The sequence below is a fragment of the Silene latifolia genome, chromosome 2 (genome assembly GCF_048544455.1).
Source record: "Silene latifolia isolate original U9 population chromosome 2, ASM4854445v1, whole genome shotgun sequence".
In the NCBI taxonomy this organism is placed as follows: domain Eukaryota; kingdom Viridiplantae; phylum Streptophyta; class Magnoliopsida; order Caryophyllales; family Caryophyllaceae; genus Silene; species Silene latifolia.
Genome location: NC_133527.1, coordinates 99710729 through 99734009, shown reverse-complemented (window position 1 = coordinate 99734009; position 23281 = coordinate 99710729). Strand labels below are relative to the sequence as shown.

Here is a 23281-nt window from a genome sequence, read left to right as displayed (position 1 = left end):
TCTACCATTTGATCAATAAAAGGAAGGGGAAAGTGATCTTTCTTAGTGGCGGCATTCGGTTATCGTAATCTATCACATTGACAGTCACTACTCGAGTAGGTATTAATTCATTCTTCTCATTCTTAACTACGATTTGTCCCTCCTTTCTTCGAGACCACATCTTTGGACTCACCCATCTAGAATTACCGACAGAATAAATAATACCTGCATCCAGCAGCCTTCATTACCTCGGCCATCACAACATCCCGCATCTTCTCGGTTCACTGCGCTAACCCCGTCTCGCAAGGTTTGTGATTCTCCTCCGACTCTATCCTGTGCATACAAATATCGGGACTAATCCCCGTGATATCGTCCAGTGAATAGCCCATTGCCTTCTGTTTTTCTTAATCTGACTAACAAAGAGGTCATTTGATCATCACTAAGCTTGGCACTAACAATGACCTGGATATTGCTCGTGTCGTCTAAGAAAGCATATTTAAGATGAGAAGGGAGAGGCTTACGTTCTGGTACCTTTACCTCAATGGAGCAAAGAGTGCTAATCATTTGTTCCACCTGTTCTCCCTCATGCTCATCTAAATCATCAACAAGCAAATCCAACGCAGCGTCATCGTCGTGCCGGGCTATCTCGCACACTCATCAAAAAGCATAAGAGCTTCTAGTGGGTCCTTCATAAAAGAACCCGACCAGAAGTAATAAATAGACTCGTCAATGATATCGACCGAATAGCAAGTGTCCTTTATCATTGGGTGGGCTAAATCTTGGGCAAATGAATGTGATAGCGTCATCCCCTCATCGCAAGAGTCGACGCCCTTGTCGACATCAATAACGACAAATTTGTACAAAGGAATGGTCTTCCTAAGATAATTTGGGTCCGAGTGTCCTCAGCTATATCCAAAACAATGAAATCTCTTGGGATGTAGAGCTTGCCTATTTTCACAGCACGTCCTCTATGACACCTAAGGGCCTCCTAACAGATCTATCAGCCATCTGTAGGGTAATGTTAGTCACTTTGAAATGACTCATCTTCAGTTTCTTGCAGACAGGAAGGGGCATGACACTAACACTGGCACCTAAATCGCAAAGGGCCTTATCAATAACCATATTGCCTATGACACAGGTAATAGAAAAGCTGCCCGGGTTTTTCATTTTTGGAGGGGCCTTATTCAACAGCAATTTACTAGACTCTTCCATAAATGAAATCGTCTCAAATTCACTCAAATTTCTCTTACGCGTCACAATATCCTTCATAAACTTGGCGTAAGTGGGTACCTGAGTAACAAGTTCGGAAAAAGGGACAGTTACCTGGAGGTTCTTCACGACGTCCATAAACTTACCGTACTGCTGCTCGATTTTTGCGTCCTTCAGACGACTTGGGAAGGGTACCCTGGTAGCGATGAGTGGCCTCGCAACTTTTTCTTTACCCTTATGAATGCGTGACGTCTCCACAGCAGGGGAAGATGACACGGTGGCGGTATTAGATAGTAAATTAGGATCCCTGCCACTTAAAGTACTGGATCGAGTACTTTTATCAGTCGATCGACCAATTGCTTTTCCTGTTTCACTCGATCGACCATGTTTATCACTCGATCGAGTGATTTCTTCAGCATAGTCACTCGATCGAGTAAGACTGTCACTCGATCGACCAACTTGGAATTCTGCGCTTCTCGATCGACCACCATTTTCACTCGATCGAGTGATAGGATGGTATAAACTGCTCGATCGAGTAGAAAAGTCACTCGATCGAGTGGTTACAGCACACGCAGCAAGTATTTCCTGCAAAAACTCGTCTAAATCATCATCCGAGTTATCGTCAGCTATCAAAACCTCGTCTTCTTCATAAGTAAGGTCATTTTGAAAATTCATTGACCGTTGGATCGCAAATTGGAAGAAGCTTGGCTTGGTGCATCGCGAGTGTTAAGCTGCGCGAGTTGTTCTTTCAATTCGATATAACCGTTTGATTGCCGTGACATCTTTGACATACTCAACATGATGGATTTTAATTCGGCAATTTCTTCTCTTGCGGAAGGAGAGACCGGTTGTGGTTTGGCGTAGAAGGGGTAGAATCATTCTTGATTTCTTCATACAGTTGGGAGAAAGGAACTCCCGCTTGTATTTCGATAGGCAAGAACGCGCTCAACACTTTCCATGCATAAGATAGGGTCATGCCCTTCCGTGCCACATCTACCACATGGCTCTTTATGCTCCGTAATAGTAGGCATCTTGGCAAATAAACTTTCAAACCAACAACTAACCTGCAAACTAATCAAAGCTTTGCAGAAATGAGATCAGTCTCAAGGAATGAATTCCTTGAGACGAGGGACAAACTTAATTAAAGCAACAAGTTTGCGCCACCTCCCCGGCAACGGCGCCAAAATTTGACACGGCTATGGCGTACCTGTCAAAAATAACCAACTGGCTCTAACTAATATAACTAGGGAAGTCAGGTCGAATCCACAGAGAGGTAGGAAAATGTCAGCTAAATCTAAGTTCGTCAAGTAACCAAATTGGGGGTTTATAAAATGTGATTTCTAAACTAAAGAGAACAAGGGGAAGAGAAATAAAGGAAGGAATTAAAAGAGATAAAGAAGAACAATTGACTAAGACAATCGGTTCACCATAATCATCCCGGTCAAGTAATCTAGGTCCCAGGTCAATGCAAAGACGGTCTAAGGGGTAGCGAACGTCACCTTTCGGTCCTTAATTCACCCTAAAGTGTAAACAGCTTAACTTTCGTCCTCACTGCAATACTCTATTGTTCGCTACTAGTCTACCTTTTCCAACCTTTCGGTCCAGGTCAAGGATCACTAAGAATTAAGGGTCTAATTGCGTCGACTCAATTAGGCAATTACAATTAATTGTAGCATTTAACCAACAAAGACAGTACCAGCATTAACCTAGTAAATCGATTACTCTCCCTTCACATTATAGATCCCCTATAGTCTTATCATAGGGAATTAGTTACTCATAATCATCGAATCAACAATAGCAACAAATTGATAATCAAAACTAGACATAATGATAGAACTAAAGGATTAAATAAACCGATTACGATAACAATAAAGGGAAGGAAGAATTCCAGCAATGATTAAGAATTAAGAGATCAAAAAGAGTGATAGTACCGATCGTATCTCAAATCCGAGTAAAAGGAGCAAAAATCCCAAGAACAGTGGCAAGAACTAGAGTAAAAAACAACGTGAGAGCCGAAGCGATGAGTAACGTAGTTACTCTTTCAGTCTTATACTAGAATTCATTCTAAAACCTAATCTATGGACTAATTACAAAAGCCCATAAGTAATTTAGGCGGAAATTGACTAAAGCACAAGAAATCATTCGATCGAGTAGAAGTAATCTACTCGATCGAGCAGATCATCACCAAACCACTCGATCGAGGGGTAATAAGCCACTCGATCGAGCATCCCTTGCATAAACTCCTCGATTAGCTCCTTAAACTGGTCGATCGACCAGTCTTGAGTACATAAAGCATTCGATCGAATAGTGAACCACTCGATCGAGCTATATAGGCACGTTAGGACTTGAATTGCTTCCCGAACTCAGCTCACGCGTCTTCCAAGTGTTAGATTTCCAAGCTCCGGCTCCTTATTTTCCATGAATGCATACAATTGGGACAATTAAGGCTCGATTTAGCTCCCCTTCGGTCAATTCCTGTAAAATACAAATAACGGACCAAAGTAGAATATTCGGGGGTATTTGTAGCCAGATGCTACATAAAAAGCACAGAAATGCGTGTAAAAATGAGGTGAAAACCTTATATAAAAGACACGCATCACCATGCTAGCTCAAACTATAGGAAATGAAGAAAGGGCTATCTACTACCTTAGTAAGACGTTCTTGGAGTACGAGTGTAAATATTCACAACTCGAAAAGACATGCCTTGCTCTTGTGTGGGCAACGAAGAAGCTACGCCATTACATGCTTAGCTACTCCGTCAAAATATACTCCAAAATGGATCCAGTCAAATACCTCTTCGAAAAACCCGTCCTCAACGGACGCCTAGCAAGATGGACTTTGATGCTCTCAGAATTCGACCTCAAATACGTGCCCCTGAAAGTAATAAAAGGTCGCGCCGTTGCCGAATTCTTTGCAGAGAATCCCATCGACGATGCACAAACAATAGATACTTGGTCATTTCCAGACGAGGACATACTCCAAACTAATGTAGACTCCTGGGACCTTTACTTTGATGGAGCGTCAAACTTAAGAGGATTTGGAATAGGAGTGTTGCTCATTTCTCCTGAAGGCGAGCATACACCAATCTCTGTCAAACTCGACTTCGAGGTGACAAATAACGCCGCAGAATACGAAGCTTGTCTCATTGGACTGCAAGCGGCAGTGAGCTTAGGCATTAAAAATCTTCGCGTGCATGGGGATTCATCCCTAATCATCAACCAAATTACAGGATCTTGGAAAATCCGAAGCGAAAGCCTCGCACCTTATCAGGCTAGAATAGACCAAGTTGCTCAATTCTTTGGTCACGTAAACTATCTACACCTACCTCGAGAAGAAAATCAATTTGCAGATGCTCTTGCAAAACTCGCATCTTTGATTAATATGCCAGATAACATGATGGAAATGCCTTTATGCATCGCACGACGGTCGGGCCGCTTATGTGCATCAAATCACCGATGAAGAGGAGATCGCGCAGGAACCCTGGTTCCAAGCAATCCTGAATTTCAAACTCAATGGTACCTATCCACTGGATATGGACAAGAGGGGACAACGTGCTATACGCCTACTCGCTTCCCAATACGTTCTCATGCAAGGAGAGTTATACAAAAGAACACCTCTTGGTGTAATCTTACGTTGCCTTGATCATTCACAGGCGCGAAAGGTGATGGAAGAAGTCCACGACGGAGAATGCGGTCCTCACATGAGTGGGCCCATGATGGCAAATAAAATCACACGTTTGGGATATTATTGGACCCCAATGGAATCCGATTGCATCAAATATGTAAGACATTGCCACAATTGCCAAATCTTCGGGAATGTACAACATGTCCCTCCTTCATTGCTCTATACGATGACATCTCCTTGGCCATTTTCTGCCTGGGGAATTGACATAATCGGGAAGATAACCCCAGCCGAAACAGGAGGTCACTGTTTCATCCTAGTGGCAATTGACTATTTTACCAAGTGGGTGGAAGCGGCTTCCTACACCAGTCTCACGGCCAAAAATGTGGCAAAGTTCATACAATACAACATCATCTGTCAATACGGTTGCCCGCATGAGATCATTAGTGATAATGGATCCCATTTCCAAGCTGAGACTGAGCAATTGCTAGCCAAGTACAAAATTAGGCATCACCACTCTTCGCCCTATAGACCACAGACTAATGGTGCGGTAGAGGCAGCAAATAAGAACGTTATCACAATTCTCAAGAAAATGATTGACAACTATCGAGATTGGCCAAGCAAGATACCCTTTGCTCTGTGGGGATATTGTACATATGTTAGGACGCCCACTGGGGCTACTCCTTTCTATTTGATCTACGGCATGGAGGCTGTACAACCAGTTGAGCTAGAGATACCATCCTTGCGTATCTTACTCGAGAGTCAAATCCCAGAAGCTGATTGGAAAAGGGATAGATATGAAGAACTCATCCTCCAAGATGAACGCAGGCTACGCGCCTTGCATAATGTCCAAACATACCAAGCCCGTATCAAACGAGCTTTCAACAAAAGGGTTAAGCCCAGAAACATCAAGGAAGGAGACTTAGTGCTCAAATCGGTTAGAGCTCTTTTACCTGTCGATCCACGGGGAAAATTCAAACCTAATTGGGCCGGACCTTTTCTAGTCAAATCCATACTTACGGGGGGTGCAGTTAGAATCATAGACCTAGATGGGAATGAGTTCTCCAACCCGACAAACCTTGACCAATTGAAACGGTACTATGCCTAGAATAAGAACAAAAACGCGCCTCGCGTAACCCCACGTGTCGCTCTTGTGGCACTAAATAAATCGGCCCCTGGCCAAGCTGAAATAAGCTAATGTCACTGTGCTCTTGCATTTTAACAAATTGGTCATCCTCATGTCATCAAATAAACTAAATTTGCACCTTCATAGTAAGCAAAAGCTCGTGCTAATTTTCTAAGTTCATTACAAGCTCTTGCCTAGAACAATTATTCTTTTACATTTACTCGAACTACGCGCAAGGGTTTGATTTCATTTTCTAAGTGAATACGTAGGCACTCCTTCATAGGATACAACCCATCATTTTCAAAAATGTAAATAGAAGGACATCTGCATTGCATTTGGAATTCGACAAGAATAATAAATAGAAAATCACAACGGTTTCATAACCATTTAACCTTTTTTTTTTTATTCATTTTCTAATAATAATAGTACGCTACATAATAAAAATAGAAGAGGCTAGGATTCCATAAAACCCCACCTTTTTTTACTACAACAATAATAATAATAATAAATAATAATAATAAAAGGACTTGGGCTATTCTTCCATCTTCCCCTTGCCCTTGTCATTCTTGTCACACTTCTTGTCACGACCTCGAGCCGGACGCTCTTGCGCCACTTCAGACCTAATCACCAATGGTCTTTCTCGAGGCCTCGACTTCCCATTCTTGCCAACCACCATTTCCGCGACAGGAAAGATCTTCGGTTTCTTCGAAGGATGAATAACTCGAAGCCCGGCTTCTTCTTCTCCTTCTGTCAGATGCTTCTCTTTCTCTTTCTCTACCTCGCGCACCTTGTAGTCCGCAGGCTCGCGCTTCCCCAATCTCTCGCGTTCTTCAGGAGTCGTAGCCCTCCTCCATCGCAGATAAGAATCCGACACCCATAAGGCATTAGCGGAGAAATTCAAAAACCACATGTTTCTTTGGGCCCATTTAATGGCCCATTCCCTCCGGCTATCAGTGGTAAGTGCCACAAATGGTCGCGCATAACGGTATCCAGCTTCGGGATCATCTGCTTCATTCCGATTTGTCTCATCAATCTTTCCGGGAAGATACACACCATGAATTCTAGACCAGAAATGCGCACGGACCTAGTAGGATCCAAAGAAGACACTCCGGTGACGGATTTGAGGTGCCACCACGGTACGACCCACCTAATCAAAGGACCATCCTCACTTTTCAGCTTATTCTTCCAATAATCACAGACCCGAGTGAAGACCACCATGTACAACCTCGTCCTCATCGCAATCGAGTGGGCATGGTAAGAAGGAACATGGACTGGGGGCTCGATCAATCGAAGCCGTTCCATAAGCCAAACCTAACAAAAGCATGTATTAGACATAACACAAAAAACACGGAAAAAAAAACAAAAAAAAACAAAAAAACAAAAAAAACAAAAAAAAACGAAAAAAAAACGAAAAAAAAAAAGAGAACAAAAAGAAAGTGTTGTTTTACCTGCAAAATGACGGGACTCCCCAAATATGGTAGATCGCGGTTGGATTTCCTATTATCCAAGCCCAACAAGATCTCTCCTAAGCATAAACAAGCTGGGCTCCTGCGCAGCTCCATTTGCTCAACAAGGACCAGAAGACGGGGATCACCTCTCAAATCTTCATCAACATGCACTTGGAAGACATACGCATACAAAAGGCAAAACTCAAATGCCCTCCGCCTAGCAACATGAGAAACGGTGGGGTCGGCCCTATTTATGAATCGGTCTATGAAGTCCAGCATTCTCACTCCGTTCGAGGTAACTAGTCGGTCTACCTCAAGTCTAGTCAACCCAAGCAAATCTCTAAATTTGCTCTTGTACCCTTGCGAAGTAGAAGGAATGGCAGTCAAATGTTCGGGATCCCACCCACCAACAGCAGCAATTTCTTCAGGAAATGGGCAAATGTCGCCTCCAGGGAACGCAAAAACGTGATAATTCGGGTCCCAATAATCAAGACAAGCATCCAAGAACGGTTTAACAACCTTGATTAGCCTCAAACTCAACAATGATCCAAGGTTATAGGCACCCATATCATATTTTTACATGTTAGGAAATTCGTTAGTCCATTCCTTCAAGCGAATCTCCAAAGTATTCATGATGAAAAGTTTCTTTTGAGAATTTTATATAATAAGACGAAGACGAGACGGAAGAATTATGTGAATAAAAGCTCCATCCGCGTTTCTATTTATACTAATTTCTGTTTCCAAAAATCCGTCAGAACAGGACAGCTTGGGAACAGGCGCAACACCTGCTGCGCCTCTTCCTCAGCTTCACTTCTGTGATTTTCCGCATTGGATCTTTCCTAATTCCATGACGAATAATTTCCTATTCCTACGGGTTATTATTTTGGTAAATACGTGAAAATTACCATGTTTCGGGTTTCCTAATTCATGGCACGAATTTCGAAGCGACATCGACATTTTCGCCATTTTACCACACGTGCACATTTTCATTTTAGGAAATAATTTTCATTTTCATTTTAGGAAATATTTTTTGTTTTAATTCATTTTAATTCATTTACATTTCTCATTTAATTCATTTACTTTAGAAAATAATTTTCAATTTACCGAATTTCAAACATTTATATATTAATTTCAATTTCTTAATTCCATGTCTACATTTCTAACTAATAGATTTCTATTTTTTTCTTTTTTTAGGGGTAACCCTCCCTACCATCCGGTCATTTCCAGCAAAATTTTTGCATTTTTTGCATTTCTTTCGAGTCTTTCATTTCGCGCTAATTAAGGCATTATGTATATACAAATGAATGTTTTGTGTGATTTCTATGTAAATTTCGGCAGCATGACGGCGTAAACCGTCATCTACCAAACCTGTTCATAGCTAACCTGCAGATACAAGCAACACAACCCAGCAGCAAAGGCTCTCAGGCCATCTTATATACACCAAACAAGGAAATGTACAGCAAACTGGGGGCTCTCGCCCCAAACAAAAGCCCAAAAAATGTCCAAAATTAAGGTCCAAAATGTACAAGTGTGCAAGTCTACAAAAACAAAGCAAAGCTACTGCTGGTCGCCCTCCAGCTCCGCAACTCTTGCCGCAAGAGCGGAAATCTCGGCGTCCCGAACCTCGAGCTCCCTCAACAAGCGAGTTGTCTCCTCCCGAGACTGGGTCAACTCTCGCTCCAGCTCGCGGTCCCCCTGTAAACAACAACAAAATTGGCTCATGTCAATCGTGTCAAATCAGTCCAAGCAATTACAAAGGAATTAAAAATCAAAAATGAAATAAGCATAAGGTTCATACCTGACGACCTCGACCGCCGAAAAGTGCCTCGACGGCAGTAGCTCTCAGCCGGTTGGCCACCCTCCATAGCGCCACGAACCGAGGCGGCGCAACCTGCATTTTCAAAAGGAAGTTCTCAATAAATTTAATAAAGTTCAATCAAACGTGTTCTTACACAAAAATTATACAAGTCAGAGGCTCACCCTCCGAATCAGATGCTGCCAGTCGTCTAGGCCAGCATCCGTCACAGCCACGTCAAAGTCACGCATCTCGGAGATCGTCGTCCTCCCGGTCGCGTCACTGTACTCGAGGGTCTCGGGGTACTCTGGGGGCTCGATGCCCGCCGCCTCAACCTCCTGTGAAGCCAAATATTTCTCATTAATCGATGATCTTTCATCATAAGTTCTCAAAAATCAAGTAAAGAAAAAGAGTAAAGATGCTCACCACTACCGGCCAGTACGCCAACCTCCCGTAGAGGAACGCCGAGTAGTCCTTGCAAGAAAGAAGGAGGGCGTCACCGCCGACGCCGCCCAAGTCGCCCCCTCTCTCGCCTCGAAGGCTTTCGAACATCGTCTAGGAGGATCGATGGGAACCGTCAACACGTCCCGAGAGCACTGACGAGCCAAGCGCTCGCCCAAGTACCACACAGGACCCATCGACGTCCTCAGCAGCAGCCGACTCGAGCTCCTGGGTCGAAGGACCTCAGCCACAAAAGGAGGCGCTCCGGCACACTCCGCCCAAGGTCTGGGCACCCACTGTGATAAGACAAACAAGGATCATTCCTATGATCAATTAAAAAACAATGAAGAAGCGAATGAATATAAGTGAGATGCTTACGCTATCCAGCTGAAGAGCGTTCACGTCCCGCCGGTAAACGCCGTGAGAGGAACACTTGCTCCTCGTCCTACACATCACCTAATCCCTCACAACGGGATACGCCCTCTCCAGCGGCTCCGTCCTCTTGGGCGCGAGGCCCGGGAAGTAGGAGTACACCCACGCCTGTGAAACAAGATAGTCAATAACGATCATTCGTGATTTGATAAAGAAGGGAATTCATTTCAAGCCTCAATGAAGGTTCATACCTCCAGCAGTAGTCCAGGTCCGACAGCACCAGGAGAAGTCCTCTTCTCCATCAACTCTAGACGAACCATGGCCCTCATGAAGCGAATGAGGACCGCAAAGCCAGTAGTGACCCAGTCCCAACGCCCTAGGGAGCTCAGGTCAGAAAGGAAGGGAAGAAGCTTTGTCGACAGCCTCTCTCCCTTGTCTCCGAGGTAAATCGAAGACAGAAACCACCAGAGCCACAAACGAGCCCTCTCGGTCACCTGATGGGAGGACGAGCCGTCTCCCTCCCATCAATCGTCACCAGTGCCGGGATCTTTCCCACAAAGTAGTCTCGAACGTAGGAGATGGGCACCAAGCCCGGCATTGTGACGGCCTTCGGCGACAAGTTCCAGCCGATCAGTCTCCTCGCCTCGGCCGAGTCCTCCCTCATGGCAGTCTCTGGCCACTCCACCTCCTCGGTCCCACACGGCAGACCAGAAATAATGCCGTAGTCCTCCAGAGTGACTCCCACCTCACCGAAAGGCATGTGAAACGTGGAAGTCGTATCCCAGAATCGGTCCAAGAAAGCGCGGACCAGGCTAAGGTTAGCCCGCAGCTTCCTCTTCGCGATATCCCTCCAGGCCTGCACCAAAGAACCAAACGCTCCGTGCTCGATCATGGCGCGCTCATCTGCCGACAGCCGCTCGTAGCACTCCATCACTGTCGTATAGCCCGAGAATGACCTGATGTTCCCGGCCTCCTATTGTGATTTGAAACAAAAGCTATCTTTAGTTTTGAATGAAAATTGGAAAAGATATGAGCAATTGAAACGAGAGAAGATGAGTGATGAGTAGTGAATTCCTATTTACCAAACTCTTCACCGTCCTGTAGGACAGGTGACCCTCGGCAGCCTACAGCAGGTGCCTACTCTCCCAAGTCTCAGCACACGCAGGAGCTCCTCTCAGCTGACGACCTCCTCGTCCAACGTTGGTCCGTCTCGGGTCTCCTCCTCCTCAGCAGCCTCCTCCTCGTGGACCTCGTCTCTAGCAGCCATCACCGCGGCGGTGAAGGCCTGCTCTAGAGCCTCCTCGACAGCAGCAGTGTCTATCTCCATGGGAGCTCTCCCAGAAGTAGAAGACACATCACCTGTGACATTAAAGCAAATTTAGGCCGCGTCGCATGACGACAAGCCTTGGTTAAGGGATTTTCGAGCCTTTGGAAGCCCTGAAACCACTCTTTTCTCGCCGTTTTTGGCCAGACTCTCACCAACCCGATCACCCATGTGGTAATATGGGTCAAGTCAAGCCTAATTTGAAGCCTAGTTACGTGTTCGAGTCGAAATTTCGACAGCATTTCGTTATAATGGCGAGTATGCCTTAGAAAGTGTCCTGAAAAAGCTGTTACAAACCAAAATTCCGAGATGATAGAAAGTTTACCCATCATCCAAGGGTCCCAAATATCAAGTTTCATCGCAAATGGGCAATCCTAAGACTATTTTCGAAGCAATTTACGGTTCAGCTGTGAAACCGTCTCAAATTTCACTCAAAGGCTCAAAAACTCAACGAAAATTCGAGATAAATACATGGTTGTGTTCCTTATACTACCAATTATCCATTTCTAATGTCAATTTGACAAAGCAAATGAATTTGGGGGAAAAGCCCCAAATTTTCGATCAATTTGGTCATGAACCCTAATTTTTCGATCCAAAATTCGACAAATACAGAAGATTAATGCAAGAATGAGACACATACCTCGATTAGTCATGATTAATGCAAGCTTTTGGATCAAACCTTGGCGTAAATGTTTGATTTTTGAGAGAGAAATTGAAGGAATTGTGTTTCGAAATAATGAAATGAACCTTCTGATTATCGCGTTTTTACGCAGAATAGACACTTTGGGGAACAGACGCAGCAGGCGCTGCGCCTCTTCCTTGTGTTCCCTCCATACGAATTTTCAAAAATTCGTTATGAGTTCGTTATTTGTGGGCCCATATTTGGTGCGCCTCTTCGCCGATGCTATTTTATCCTTTTGGTCCGTTTGACGATTATCTTTCGTTCCGGCTCGCATTTACCAAGCCAGCAACAGACTGTTACACGTCATTTATTTCTTCCAAGACCTTTGCTCGTCACAACAAGAATTTATTCCTTCACAGGTGTTTCGACACACCTTCACGAGAGTAAGCGGATATACTTTCCCTCTCACGATATGGAGATTAACGTCTACCCAAGCAGATTTCTCCTCAGCAGTTCCCGCCTGTGTCCTGCTCTTTACTCTTTTTCTCAAAGACTACCCAAGCAGTCTTCTTTCAGCAGTTCCCGTCTGTGTCCTGCTACTCACTTTATTTTAACCTTCACACCTGATCTTCGCCCCTTAGCTCCCATGCACCTCCGGAAGCATTTCGAGAAAAAGTCTCAGGTATGGTCTCTTCTTATGGCTGGCGAGCCTCCTTACGTAGTCTAATGGACTTTAAACGACCCTCCCCGATAGTCGAAAGACTCTAAAATGTTCCCGACAACAGGTCCTTGGCTCAAACCCCTTGAGCCACCTCGCGTCGCCATAGTCGTCAGGTTGTAATCTTCGGTTGACCTGATGGCTATACTTTGACTTTCGCCTTGTTCAAGCCTCAGTCAAAGTGGGGGCTCTGTAGATACCTAATTTCTGCACCTCTCGCAAACCACCCGGTGATGATTGGGCCGCATGTTTGGTACGCGGAATGATTTATGACAATTCATAAGTTTATCGTCAAGTGATTGCTCAAATATTAATGTCTACCTCTTAGTTGTCATCTACGTGCCGATACGGTCATTTTGACAGTAATTAGAGTACATTTGGAGTCCGACCCTAAAACCGTCTCCATTTTCTGATAATCGTTCAATCCCGAGTCAGAATGTTCTGGAATGTTCCGGATATTTCTATTCAATATTTTATAAATATTTCACAATCTTAATCTTTTGGCAAACAATTTCCCGTAATATTCATATAAAGTATTAAGGAAAACCAAATTATTCCGTCCTACCATAACTAAAACACGTAAATCTTTCTTCCGCAGGAGGAAACCACTTGGGAACAGACGCGCGCAGTCGCGCCTCTTCCAAGACACGCAGATGGATCGCCTGCGCCTCTTCCCTGTGTCCTATTTGCGTAATTTTCGTATCTTTTTCATATCTTTCCGAGATTCACTTCCAAAGAGTCTCCGAAACCCTATTCCTCCACGTGATTAGTATAAATAGGAGCCTTCGCTCCTCATATTCCTCACGCGAGTGTCCGCCCTTCTCTTCTCCTTTTGCATTCTAGACTTTTGTTCTTACTTTTTGGCGCCTACGTGCTTGATCTTTCAACCACGTAAGCTCGGATCCTTCTGAGTACCAGCCTCGTTTGCATGACTGACCAACTTGACCAACTACACATCAATCAACTTAATTAATCTAATCGTTTTCCTCTTACGAGGGCACTTTCTTTGCATTCGCGTCGAGCATCACTAATCGATATCTTAGTCCTTCTCGTTTCGTCAAACATGTAAGTCTGAGGGTGTATAATCTCTCTTTTATTTATTGTATTTTACTTTTGTATCATCATTAATGTAAGGTTTATGTCGAAAATACCTCTTAAAATCGATTTCTAAACCGTGCTTTAAAACCTCTCTTCGAAGGAGCGCAGTACCTGCTGCGCCTCTTCGTGAGGCTGCCGCAGTTCCTGCTTCCTTTCTTCTTCCTTCGTCCTCTGTGATTCGTTAACTTTGTTTGTTTTTGTTTGATTCTTTGGTACAATCATAAAAACCTCACATGTATATTATTTATCATTCATTCACATGTTTAATTCGTCATTAAATCCGACTTAAATCCCTTATAATCCAATATTTGCGGGTTTTCGTCATTAAATTCAATCCGGGTTGTAGAAGTTCGATTTGTTCATATTGAGTTTCTGGAATTCGTTTTTGATATATTTTAATCTGTCTTTTGTCACATTCATCGCATGTTCATCATTAATTCGTTATTAATTTGTCATATTCAATCTATTTTGTTCACCCATGTCACTAATCAATCATTAATCATGTAATTAACCCGCCTTATCTCCGTTTCATCCATGTTTTATTGTTTATGATCCATTAATCACATGTAAATAACCTATTAATCACTTCCATCTGAGTAAATAAATTAATCCATCGTCAAATTCACCAATGAGTATTAACAACACGCAATTCCGCTTCACAAAGAAGAATTGTCAGAAAGACGCACGTCTGCTCATTGCGCGCTTATTCAAAGGACGCACTCGCTGCGCTTGTTCCGGTTGAATTATGTCCCGAACTCCGTTTTTGCCTTGACATAGTTTAATTAGCTCGCGTATAATTAACTATTAATCGTATTATCACCTTCTGATCTGTTCGTAATTTTATTCCTTTATTCGTTTTTTCCAAATTATCCGTTTTAAAGGTATTTTCGACATAAATCACCTAATCCAATGTAATTATTGTAATTCTTTTATTGTGATTTTCTTTTATTGTATTTATCATTATTTCTTGTATCATTTGAATGTTCTCACATGTAATTGAGCATTAAATCCTACTTCGACCTTAATTGTATGCTAAATTGATTGTTCACCGACTTAGTATTAATTCTCACATGCTAGGATTAAAACTTAGATGTTGCATTGCATGCATACAATCAACGATATATCGAGTACGAATAACTTCCCTAATCATTAGTAGAGGCCGCTATCGAGGCGGGCGAGATTAGGTGTTCTGTAACAATACGGATCTTCTTTGGAGCCTACTCGACCGAGTAGAGCCTACTCGGCCGAGTAGTGCTCTTAGTGCGTGTTATTTCGGTTCTGCCGAGGAATACTCGGCCGAGTATAGCGAATACTCGACCGAGTATTGGACACTCGGCCGAGTGTTGCTGCACTCGACCGAGTGTCCGGTCTGGCGAAGTTATATTTCGACGGTTTGATTAAGGAATGATTAGGGTATTTTATAATTCCGCGTCAGTTTCTAATATCACTTTTCACAGCGTTAACATTTCTACGTACCCTAATCCTACCCAAATCATTCCCTAATCATCCCTTTGAGCATTTCGTAGCATCTTTGTGGCGATAATTTGCGGTGATTCTTGCGTAAAGGTTCTTGTTGCACTGTTGGTAAGTACATCTTTGTAATTATTGCATCGTTTCGGGTTGCTATACATTTATATGGAAGGGGATGTTGGGAATTGTTCAAAGTGTAATTGTGTTGTATGATCTTTGGATAGGAGAAGACTTCGTAGAGGAGCCTTTTTTATTGTCCGTGTTGCTTATCATTTGTGATTGCTAAGGTAGGGTTTCCTACTCGATTCTTTGTGCTTTACATGACATATTTTTGTATTTATCGTTGTCTATTGATCATCGTAATATGGAGATTGTTTGTGATGTGTTGGTGTGAGGGGATTGAGATGACGGTAATGTCATGTGATTGTGATTGTGGTGGAGTCACTTGCGGGAGTGGCTTCACACCCTAGTTCGCCCTCCGTGGAACCCGCCACGGGAGGGGATGTGCACATTAAGGGACAGGGGTTATTGTCGCTCGTTGAGGAGCTGGACTAGGTGGGTTCGGCTGCGGTCACCCACTGGCGGCGAGGATTACCTGTTGCGATGGGTAATCTGGCAGGGCTACACACTTTAGTGTGTAGTCGGTTACTATGTGAGACAGGGTGATTGGGAGTTGACGATGATCAGACGAGTATTGCATTTGTTTGTCTTGTTGTTGCATAACACTGACCCCGTTGTTGTTTGTGTAATCTGCGGTGATCCATTCGGGGATGGTGAGCAGGCTTGACAGGTTTTGCTAGTGAGAGCTTGGGGATTTCATTGGGAGAATTGCCACCACGAGTCATAGCATCACTGTCTGAGTCTTAGCGAGTTTCTTTTATTAGTAAGACTTTGAAGTTGTATTTCATTAGACAGTATTTGGTTTCGGATATTGTAAACCTTGCATTTTACATTACTTTAATAAATGTGCTCAGTTCAAACGCTTTTGATATGTACTAACCTCGGGTAACCGAGATGGTAACGCACTTTCATGGTAGGGTGGTCCTGGTAAGGCACCTTGGTATGAGGGGGTGTTACAAAGTGGTATCAGAGCCGAAGATTCCGGCACCTAAACAAAATGAATTAATGAACCTAGGGAGTCTAAATAAAATGAACCCGGGGAGAGTTGTCTGGAGCTACCGCAAAGACTCGGGAGACGTCCCGGAGTCGCAACTTGGCCCTCACTAACTCAAACCGGTAACATGGGGAAAAGTGGTGAGAGTAGGTTTTGCATGTACATGTATGTGATGATGAAGGCTAGTAAAAGTTGATAGTTGAATATATATGTGTGTTAAAGTTGTGAAGGTGATGAAGGGAGAAATGATGGAAGAAATGGATTGTAAATGATTGTTATGTTAGAAATCGAATAAGCATGAATAGTATGCTGATATGTTTACAATGTGGCATTAAAATTTTGATATATGCACTGCATGTTGATATGTTTATAACATGGCTTTTGCTTTCTTACGTATTGTTATGAGAATACTGAGCATGATAAAGGGATCGTAAAGTGTTAACCTGTAAATAGTGTTACTCGGCCGAGCATGATAGGCACTCGACCGAGTATTGAGTACTCGGCCGAGCATACGGGAACTCGACCGAGTGTTGTTTGAAGGAAAGTAGCAATCGCTACTGTTTATAGTAACTCGACCGAGCATGGGGGTACACTCGACCGAGTATGGTCCACTCGGCCGAGTGTTGCTATACTCGACCGAGTGCTTCTTTTTGTGCTTTGATGTTTGTCTCTGGAGTCGATACTCGACCGAGTATCTGAGAGGATACTCGACCGAGTGATCTTTACTCGACCGAGTATGATTTATACTCGGCCGAGTGTTCTTATGGCGGAGGGATGTTATATTTTGAGCATGTGTTTACGTTTCTTTCATTCTTACCAGCTCAAAATGCCGCCCAAAAGAACTCCCGCGCAGATCCAAGCTTCGGAGATGTCTGTTGATGAGGTTGCTCGCATGATTGAGCAACAAGAGGCTCTCCTTGAAGCTCTCAAAAATGTGGGAAAAGGAAACGAGAGAAATGTGGATGCAACCCAGCTTAGCATCAACATCGCTCGTTTCCACCCTCCCACATATGACGGGGTAGGCGAACCAAAGCTGCTCGAGAAGTGGCACCGTGAGATTGAAGCTCTCATGGAAATGGTTAAGTGCCCCGAGGATATGATTGTTGAACAGGTTGTATACTACCTAAGAGGAGAAGCTGCAGTTTGGTGGCAGAACGTCAAGGATGATGCTAGAGCTTACTACCGGGGAGAAAGGGGCTATCCCGTGGTCCAGGTTGAAGAGTGCTATGAGGGAACAGTTTGTGCGGAGCATATCCGACACAAGATGAGATCTGACTTTGAATCTTTCACTATGTCTGAGGAGATGACGGTCACTGATTACTATCATCGGTTTATGGAGCTTTCTCGTTATGTGGAAGATTTGCAGCTTGGACAGAGAGGTTTGGCTCTCCGATTTGAGAGGGGTTTGTCTGCTAAGATCGTGAGTCGTATGCCGGCTGGGGTTGCTACTGACCTCAAGGAAGTGTATCTGAGAGCGGGTCAAGCTGAGAGAATGGTGGATCTCTCAAGGGAGATTGAGGAGAGGACTGCTACCGAAAAGAGGAAGGCTGATAGTGGGAACAACAATCAGCCAACCAACAAGAAAGGGAATTTCAACCATGCTAAAGCTTTCTCTAGTGGAGCTGGTTTCTCTGGAGGTTCTCGTGGCTGGGGAAAGAATGGAGGTCGGGCTGTAAGTGACAACACCAACCTTACGTGCTTCAACTGTGGTGGTATAGGCCACAAAAGGCGGGAATGCACGAGCTACAAGCCCGCAATGGTTCGGGAGCTCGATCGGAAATTTCTCTCGGGGGCCGACTCGAGTTTTGCTAGTAGCCGACCGGGAGGTTCATGGGGCAACAGAGGTGGACGGGGTAGCCGGGCGGTTACAACCGCGGTGGTGGTGGATCTTATCGGCGTCGAGAATAACGGTGTCACCCAGATTCGGCGGCTAAGCCTAGTACCTTCAATGCTTGATTCGGGGTGGAGGACAGAAAAATAGTGGAAAGCTCTTCATGATGGATAAGCAGGAAGCACAGGATGATGCTCATGTAGTTACCGGTACCTTTCTTGTTAATAATGTACCGTCCTTTGTTTTGTTTGATTCCGGGGCTACACATTCTTTTGTGTCTAAAAGTCATGCTGTGTCTATGGGTTTGGGTAAGTTTGAGGTTGTAAAATATGATGTGTTCATACCTTCGGGGGAGTCTGTGTCGTGTCTCAAGTTATATAAGGGTATATCCATGGTGATTGGAGGGGTAGATTTACCAGTAAACTTGTTAGAGTTTCCTAAGGATGAGTTTGAGGTGATCGTTGGGATGGATTGGCTAGGTAGGTATGATGCCAGGATAGATTGTAGACAGAAGAGAGTGTCTTTAAAGAGTCCCAAGGGTGTTAAGGTGTCCTATAGAGGGTTTGTGGTAAAGCCTAAGTGTAGGTTTATAGCGGTTATGACTTTAAAGTCATGTTTAAGGAAAAAGTGTCCCTTAATCCTTTGTCATGTGAGAGATCACCGTGTAGAGCCGCCGACAACTTCTAAGATTTCTGTGGTGAAAGAATTTGAAGATGTATTTCCGGAGGAGATACCAAGTTTGCCTCCCAAGAGGGATGTCGATTTCAGCGTGGAGCTTAAACCGGGAACGGGTCCTATATCTAAAGCACCTTATCGTATGGCACCTAAAGAGTTGGCTGAGTTGAAGAAGCAGTTACATGAGTTGTTAGACAAGGGTTATATCAGGCCTAGCGTGTCACCGTGGGGAGCTCCAGTTCTTTTTGTAAAGAAGAAAGATGGGAGTATGAGATTGTGCATTGACTACAGAGAGCTCAATCGGGTTACAGTGAAGAACAAGTATCCGTTGCCGAGGATTGATGATTTGTTCGATCAGCTTAGTGGAGCTGGTGTGTTCTCTAAGATTGATCTGAGGTCGGGGTATCATCAGCTGAGGATAGCAGACGAAGATATTCCTAAAACAGCGTTCCGATCTCGCTATGGTCACTACGAGTATGTAGTGATGCCTTTTGGGTTGACCAATGCGCCAGCAGCTTTTATGGATTTGATGAACCGGATCTTCACACCGTTTTTGGATAAGTTTGTGGTTGTTTTCATCGACGATATCCTAGTATATTCCAAGACTAAAGAAGAGCACGAAGAGCACTTGAGGATAGTTTTGCAGACTTTGAGGGAAAATCAGCTCTATGCCAAGTTATCCAAGTGTGAGTTCTGGTTAGAGGAAGTGGCTTTTCTAGGCCATGTAATATCCAAGAAGGGGGTATCTGTGGATCCTAGTAAGATTGAGGCCGTTACCAAGTGGGAATCGCCGAAGAATGTTGCTGAGATTCGGAGTTTTAGGCCTTTCACGGCTACTACGGAGATTTGTGAAGGATTTCTCTACCATAGCACGGCCTATGACATCCTTGATGAGGAAAGAAGTCAGATTTGTTTGGGATGAGAGTTGTGAAACGGCGTTTCAGACCTTAAAAGAACGCTTGACCACAGCTCCTATCCTAGCCTTGCCAGAGGGTTGTGAGAACTTTGAGGTTTATACCGACGCTTCAAAGAACGGTTTGGGTTGTGTCTTGATGCAGGGAGGAAGAGTGATAGCCTATGCTTCGAGGCAGCTGAAGCAATATGAGGAAAACTACCCTACTCATGATTTGGAGATGGGTGCAGTTGTTTTCGCACTTAAGATTTGGAGGCACTACCTTTACGGCGCAACTTTTAAGGTGTTCTCTGATCATAAGAGTTTAAAGTATATCTACACTCAGAAGGAGCTTAACATGCGACAGAGGCGGTGGATGGAGCTGATTGGAGATTATGATATGGAGATCATCTATCACGAGGGTAAAGCTAATGTTGTCGCAGATGCTTTGAGTAGGAAGAGCGTTCATTCGCTATGCACCTATGTCCTTCTTTGAAGTTGAGAGATGAGATGTCTAGATTGGGGATCTTTATGATTCGAGAGGGGAATACCATAGGGGATTTGACGATCGAGCCAGAGTTGTATGAAAACATCAAAGGTAATTTGATCCTAAAATCAAGGAGTGGAAGTCAACGGTAGAGAGCGGAGCAGCATCTAGGTTCTCTATACATCCAGATGGGAGTGTTCGTTTTGATGGGAGATGGTGTGTTCCTGACGATGCAGAGTTAAGGAGAATGATCTTGTCTGAGGCTCATTGCACTCCTTATTCAGTTCACCCGGGTGGTGACAAGCTTTACAGAGACCTTAAGAAGACTTTTTGGTGGCCGAACATGAAGAGGGAGGTAGCTGAGTTTGTGGCTAGATGTTTGACTTGCCAAAGGGTCAAAGGTGAACAAAGGAGACCTCAAGGTAAGATTCAGTCCCTGACAGTGCCCGAGTGGAAATGGGAGTCGATCTCTAGGGACTTCATTGTGGGGTTACCTAGGTCACAACAAGGTAACAACATGATTTGGGTGATTGTTGATCGGCTAACCAAGTCAGCCCATTTTGTTCCAATGAAAGATACTTGGTCTAAGATGCAGCTGGCTTTGGGTTACAGAAAGCATGTGGTTCGGTTACATGGTATTCCGAAAGATATTGTTTCCGATCGTGATGCGAGGTTCATATCAAAGTTTTGGCAAGAACTGCAAGAGTTGATGGGTACAACATCGAAGATGAGTACTGACTTTTCATCCAAGCAACCGATGGTCGACAGTAACGGACCATCAAAACCTTAGAAGACATGCTAAGGGCATGTGTTATGGACTTTGGAGGCAGTTGCGAAGACAGACTTGATTTGATCGAGTTTTCATACAATAATAGTTATCATACAAGTATTGGGATGGCACCATTTGAAGCTTTGTATGGCCGGAAATGCCGAAGTCCAGTTTGTTGGGATGATAGTTCCGAGACAGTGGTTCTAGGGCCACAGTTGGTTCAGGATATGGTTGAGCAAATCCAGTTGATTCGCCAAAAGATGAGAGCAGCTCAAGATCGTCAAAAGAGCTACGCCGACTTACACCGCAGGGACATTGAGTTCGCGGTAGGTGACAAGGTGCTTTTGAAAGTGTCACCTATGCGAGGTGTTATGAGGTTTGGGAAAAAGGGTAAGCTAAGCCAAAAGTTCATAGGTCCTTATGAAATTCTGGACCGTGTTGGCGAGGTAGCCTACAGGTTAGCTTTACCACCAGCTTTGGATAGAGTTCACAATGTTTTTCATGTGTCTCAACTCCGGAAATATGTGAGTGACCCGTCGCACATCCTCGAGATGGAGAACATCGAACTTGATGAATCCTTGTCTTATGCCGAGATTCCTAAGGAGATTCTTGATCGCAAGGTTCGTAAGACCCGAAATGGTGAGACGGTCTTACTCAAGGTCCTTTGGTCTAATCATAATGTGGAGGAAGCAACATGGGAACCCGAGGAAGCTATGCGAGACCGCTTTCCTAACCTTTTTGAGCAGGTATGTTTGGTTACGGGGACGTAACCGTTCTCTTTTTAGGGGGGTAGGAGATGGTCGCGATAGTGTTTTGTGTTTTCTTTGCTTTGTTTGATTCGTGTCGGGAGGTGCGTTTTGTGTAGTTCCTCGGAGTTGTCTCATGTGAGTGTTAGAGTCTTGTGTCGTGGTGTTGTGAGTCTTGTGTCGTGGTGTTGTGCTTGTGTATAGCAGAGTGTGAACTTCGGGACGAAGTTCTTTTTAGGGGGAAAGATTGTAACAATACGGATCTTCTTTGGAGCCTACTCGACCGAGTAGAGCCTACTCGGCCGAGTAGTGCTCTTAGTGCGTGTTATTTCGGTCGTTGAGGAATACTCGGCCGAGTATAGCGAATACTCGACCGAGTATTGGACACTCGGCCGAGTGTTGCCGCACTCGACCGAGTGTCCGGTTTGGCGAAGTTTTATTTCGACGGTTTGATTAAGGAATGATTAGGGTATTTTATAATTCGCGTCGTTTCTAATATCACTTTTCACAAAGCGTTAACATTTCTACGTACCCTAATCCTACCCAAATCATTCCCTAATCATCCCTTTGAGCATTTCGTAGCATCTTTGTGGCGATAATTTGCGGTGATTCTTGCGTAAAGGTTCTTGTTGCAGACTTGTTGGTAAGTACATCTTTGTAATTATTGCATCGTTTCGGGTTGCTATACATTTATATGGAAGGGGATGTTGGGAATTGTTCAAAGTGTAATTGTGTTGTATGATCTTTGGATAGGAGAAGACTTCGTAGAGGAGCCTTTTTGATTGTCCGTGTTGCTTATCATTTGTGATTGCTAAGGTAGGGTTTCCCTACTCGATTCTTTGTGCTTTACATGACATATTGTTGTATTTATCGTTGTCTATTGATCATCGTAATATGGAGATTGTTGTGACAGTGTTGGTGTGAGGGGATTGAGATGACAGTAATGTCATGTGATTGTGATTGTGGTGGAGTCACTTGCGGGAGTGGCTTCACACCCTAGTTCGCCCTCCGTGGAACCCGCCACGGGAGGGGATGTGCACATTAAGGGACAGGGGTTATTGTCGCTCGTTGAGGAGCTGGACTAGGTGGGATCGGCTGCGGTCACCCATTGGCGGCGAGGATTACCTGTTGCGATGGGTAATCTGGCGGTGGCTACACACTTTAGTGTGTAGCGGTTACTATGTGAGACAGGGTGATTGGGAGTTGACGATGATCGGACGAGTATTGCATTTGTTTGTCTTGTTGTTGCATAACACTGACCCCGTTGTTGTTTGTGTAATCTGCGGTGATCCATTCGGGGATGGTGAGCGGGCTTTGATGAGTTTTGCTAGTGAGAGCTTGGGGATTTCATTGGGAGAATTGCCACCACGAGTCATAGCATCACTGTCTGAGTCTTAGCGAGTTTCTTTTATTAGTAAGACTTTGAAGTTGTATTTCATTAGACAGTATTTGGTTTCGGATATTGTAAACCTTGCATTTTACATTACTTTAATAAATGTGCTCAGTTCAGACGCTTTTGATATGTACTAACCTCGGGTAACCGA

The 23281-nt window shown here is 44.1% G+C and overlaps 1 pseudogene; it reads right to left on the bottom strand.

Moving 5' to 3' along the window:
* The window catches only part of LOC141641132 (uncharacterized), a 225159-nt pseudogene that overhangs the window by 64025 nt on the left and 137853 nt on the right, over positions 1–23281 (bottom strand).